Here is a 5010-nt window from a genome sequence, read left to right as displayed (position 1 = left end):
AATGGAGCGAGGCGGTGGCGGGGGGAAGGGGACGGTGACATCGGCCTCCACCCAGCTCTTCCTGGGCGCCGAGGGCTTAGCTCCCGGCTGCCCCGGTCACCCCTGCAAACGGTGCCTCCTGGAAGGGAAAACCGAGGCCCAGGTCGCACCCCGGTACAGCGACCTGCGTCCTGAGCTTCCCTCAAGGCCTCAGGGAGGCCCCGGCCGGTTTGGCCCAGTGGATAGAACGTCAGCCTGTGGATTAAAAGGTCCCAGGTTCGATTCTGGCCAAGGGCACGTGCCCACGTTGCAGGCTGACTCCCCCCAGTAGGGGGCGTGCAGGAGGCAGCCAATCAATGATTCTCTCTCCCCATTGATGTTTCTCTCTCCCTTCCCCTCTAAAATCAATAAAAAATAAAAGAAAAAAGACCTCAGGGGGCAATGGCTACAGTACCTCATCTAATTTGTGGTTGACTGACTTTTTCAGGAGCACTAAGGTGCTCACTGGGAATTTATTTCAAAGGGAGAAAACTAACCCAAATTGTTTTCAAATGCCATCTTTTTTTTTTGTTTTTAAATATTATTATTGATTTCAAAGAGAGAGGGAGAGAGAAATAGAAACATTAATGATTGTAGGGAATCATCGATCCGCTGCCTCCTGCATTCCCCACTCTGGGGACCGAGCCCGCAACCCGGGCCTGTGCCCTGACCAGGAATCAAGCTGTGACCCCCTGGTTCATAGGTCCACGCTCAACCACTGAGCCACCGCCGGCCGGGCTCAAATGCCATCTTTATGGAAATGATATATTGTCATAAATGAAGTCGACATAATCTGTGTGCAGACATTCAATTAAACATACTAATTTCGATTATGCAGATTTTAAAAAATATTAGAGCCAATTATTTTACCTTTAGTATTCAGAGATTTTTTTGTGGGTCCCCAAAAAGCCTGTAGACTTACATTCTGAGGTGCTGGGGGCTGGGACTTCAGCATATGAATATTGGTAGGACACAACTAAGCCCAACACAGGGACTGTGTCCTCCGCCCCAGTGTACCCCGAGCACCCAGCAGAGTGCCTGACAAAAAGTAAGACACGGGAACACAATTTCTATCTAACTAACTGCTCCAGACTAGCTGTGTGACGTTGGCCTGATTTCTTCTGTTCTCTGCACCTTAGTTGCACCATCTGTAATATTAGGTTGGATGAGTTGGGGTTTTTTTTTAACCTTTTCTAAAGATATGATTTTATTGATTTTAGAGAGGAAGGAAGGGAGAGAGAGAAACGTCAATGTGAGAGAGAAACATCTATCAGCTGCCTCCCGTATGCACCCCACTAGGGGGACAAACCCACAACCTGGGCATATGCCCTGACCAGGAACCAAACCGGCAATCTTTTGGTGCATGGGACGACACTCAGCCAACTGGGCCACACTGGCCAGGCAAATTTTTAATTTTATTGGTTTTAGAGAGAGAGAGGACATGAGAAAGATTTGTTGTTCCACTTATTTATGCATTCAGTGGTTGGTTCTTGTATGTGCCCTGCCAGGGGGTCAAACCCAAAACTGTGCGTATCGGGTGCCCGCTCTAACCAACTGACCTATCTGGCCAGGGCAAGTTGGTTTGCAAGGACAGTCTGACAATTGAGTCTCTAGCCCAGCATCCTTAACCTCTACAATGAAATCTTTCTTCCCCCTCACCACTAGAGGGAGATGTGGCTTCCAGTTTTTTCTTCCTTTGGAAATGTACCTGTTGTCCCAGGGATTTTAAAAAGTGGAGGAGCTGGTGTGGTCAGTTGGTTGGGCTTTGTCCAGTACACCAAGTAGTTGCCAGGAAGGCAGCCCATCAATGATGTTTCTCTCTCACTGATATTTCTAAAAAAAAAAAAAAAAGTGGAGGCGCTGAGGCCAAGGACAGCCCGCAGACAAACTTGGTTAGATTACTCAGTCTTGGGCTTGAATTTCAACTCTGGCTTCCTGGCTGAGACACCTTTGCCAAAGTCCCCCTGAAAGTATTAGTTTCTTCAGCTGCCAATTGGGCAATGGAGATGGACAATCCCTGAGCACTGCTAGGTGGATGTCTCATCTATGATGACAAAGGGGGCAGGCTTCCAGGTAGAGCTCCCAGTCTCGAGAAATGCAAATGCCCCCTCTTGCTACCCTCCTAGTAACCCAGTTCCTGTCTGCGGAGGGGTCTGGCAGCTCTGCCTAGGGAACGGGCCTTTCTGAAGGCTTGGCCTGGCCCGAGAGGGGAGAGGTCTCCAGGGAGGCAGGTGACCCCTCCCCCATGAAGTGGAAGGCAAGAGAGATCCTGGTCAATTCTAATTTTCGAGGCTCCGTGTTTACTAAAGTATGAAATGCCCAAGGAAGTACAAAAAGACAATTCAGGGTCAAAACTAACTTAGAAAATTAGTTTCTTCATAAGTGTATGTTGTAAATATACATAAAAAGGCAACCATATTCCCTGGTCAGCCACACGCAGGGCTCCCTGACCAGTGTCTGGCCCCAGAAAAGAACCATGCAGTCAGACCGTAGAACTTCCCAAAGATGCTGCTGCCCTTGGGGAAGGAAGGTGGCTGTGCACAGAACTGGAAGCAGCTTGGTTAAGAACCAAAACCAGAGTCAGGAAAAAAGCACAGAAGAGGGGAGGGAGGGACTTCTAGTGCCACAAGAGAGCCCTGCAGGAGAGCTGAGGACAACGTCCTGACTTTAGGCAGCTCAGAACGTACCCTTCTTGGGTTTGTGGATTCAGTCATGACAGACTGAATCCTCCTTAACTACGCAACCAAGACACTTATTAAACTCATTTAGCCCAGCTGGAGTGGCTCAGTGGTTGAGCGTCGACCTATGAACAAGGAGGTCGGGTTTGATTCCCAGTGGAGGCACCTCAGGTTGCGGGCTCGATCCCCAGTAGAGGGCGTGCAGGAGGCAGCCAATAAATGATTCTCATCATTAATATTTCTCTCTCCCCCTCCCTTCCTCTTTGGAATCAAAAAAAATATTTAAAAAAATTAAACTAGTTTACTTGCATGGAAAGCTTTGAAGGGAGTCCAGGCTTTAGATGAGTAAGGTCCCCAATTTTAAAAAAAATACAATACCCATTTAAAGGGGAGAACCCCATCAGATTGTGATGGTTAAAAGTTTATAGTTAGTCTATTTCTTTGTGGAAAACAGCAATTTTTGCACATGGCTACTACCTGCCTCGATCATGCCATAGTTTCAGACATCAGTACTGCAAAAGTCAGAGATAAAGTTGTTTTAAGTCAGAGTCAGTAACTTCCAGGAAAGGCTTCAGTTATCTCTTATTTGAGGATAAGAATGAAACAAGGTGATCCTGCCTTCTGGTTCATAGAAGGCTGCAAAGTGCTGTTTCCTCGCTTCTGACTGAGGCGTGATGTGCATTCTGTTCTGCTGATGGAGGAGGACAAGGTGTCAGCTTTGCTTCCACGGAGGGTTAAAATGATGGCATATACTATTTTAAAAGTTCCAAAATAACACTTTGAACACACACACACACACACACACACACCCCACATTGCAATGTAATTGTTGCTATTCACAAGCTACTTTTGAAACTTAGAAACAGCCGAAACCGGTTTGGCTCAATGGATAGAGCATCGGCCTGCGGACTGAAAGGTCCCGGGTTCGATTCCGGTCAAGGGCATGTACCTGGGTTGCGGGCACGTCCCCAGTAGGGGATGTGCAGGAGGCGGCTGGTCGATGTTTCTCTCTCATCGATGTTTCTAACTCTCTATTTCTCTCCCTTCCTCTCTGTGGAAAATCAATAAAATATATTTAAAAAAAAAAACTTAGAAACGCCTTTAATGTGCGATGCAGTCAGGTGAGGTGGCCTGGTGATGACACTCAAGTTTAAAGTTGTCTGGAGAACGCCTCTCAGTCCTGCCAGTAGACCTGGCAAGTGTCAAATAAATGCTGAAATCTTTTTATTTTTATTTTTTTAAATTTTACTTTATTGTTGACAGTATTACAGATGTCCCCCATTCCACCCCCCTTTTGCTCTTCTCCTCCCAGCCCCTGCCCCACCCCAGGCCTTCCCCGCACTATTGTCTGTGATCACTGGTTATGCATACCTGAATATGAATGCTGAAATCTAAATATGAGACCTACTCCCCAGCCAACCACAGTCCTCCGAGATGAGGCTTGATGGCAAGCTTGGAACGTGGGGTATAAACATGTTGTTTTATCATGTTTGTAAACCCTACAGGGAAAACAACTTTCTTCAAGTTGTGACATATGAGAGGGCAGCTCTTCAGGCGTCACTTTCGTTAGTGTTTTAACAGGGAAATGACATTCGGACCACCTTGTCGAGGGGAGGCGGATGGAGTTTGCCCCCCTTTTTGGTTTTGCTACCAATATGAACCCTGACTAACCCAGTTCTTGCTGGAAGAGGGTCCCTGCTCATGGCTTCTCTTACATTCGAATCTAAGACTTAGAAGAACAGCGGTATCTTGGGGGCCTTTCCGATCGTGGACTACAACTCCCAGCATGCCCTGAGCGTCTTCCGGACCAAGTCTCGCGTGACTTGAGCGGCTCGGGAGGCTTTATCACGAAGGCGGCGGCCCAGCCGGCATCTTAGGCTCCCTGGTCAGTTCCCGAGGCTTTTGAGTCGCGATTGACACCACAACGCTCACGCCATGGCTTGGATCCTGACTGCGGGACCACCTCTAGAGAGACGCGGGTCCTCGGAGCCTGTTTAGTACCGGAGTACGGGCTGTAGGCAGCTCCGCGGCGGCAAAGCAGGTATGGAGGTGGGCCGGGCCCTCCCGGGGGCTCCATCCTCCGCCGGGCCAGCGGGGAGCGCTTCCCCCCCTCTCCCCCAGGCTCTGGGGTCCCGAGCGGGCCTTCCCTCTGACGCTGTTCGCGCGGGGCCTCGCCTCTGCTTCCTCCGACCGGACGTGCTCGGGACCTCCTCCCGCCCCGCTCTCACCTCTGAAGCCCCCACTGCCCTGCCGCCGGCTGCCAGGCCCCGGCCCGCCCTCCGTGGTCTCTCCCCGCTCGCTGGGTGGGAGAGGG

General features: G+C 49.6%; 1 protein-coding gene across 3 annotated transcripts in view; it reads left to right on the top strand.

Moving 5' to 3' along the window:
• Positions 1-4565: 4565 nt before the first annotated feature.
• Positions 4566-5010, top strand: part of KIAA1191 (KIAA1191 ortholog) — a 13059-nt gene continuing 12614 nt past the window's right edge. For all 3 annotated transcript variants that reach the window (XM_006765413.2, XM_006765410.2, XM_006765412.2), the window contains exon 1: positions 4566-4737. The gene's annotated coding sequence lies outside the window, so the exon portion shown is untranslated. The remainder of the gene's footprint in view (positions 4738-5010) is intronic.

The sequence above is a fragment of the Myotis davidii genome, unplaced genomic scaffold, assembly GCF_000327345.1.
Source record: "Myotis davidii unplaced genomic scaffold, ASM32734v1 scaffold399, whole genome shotgun sequence".
NCBI lineage: Eukaryota > Metazoa > Chordata > Mammalia > Chiroptera > Vespertilionidae > Myotis > Myotis davidii.
The sequence above is the reverse complement of the archived record's forward strand: the minus strand, read 5'-3'. Positions and strand labels throughout refer to the sequence as shown.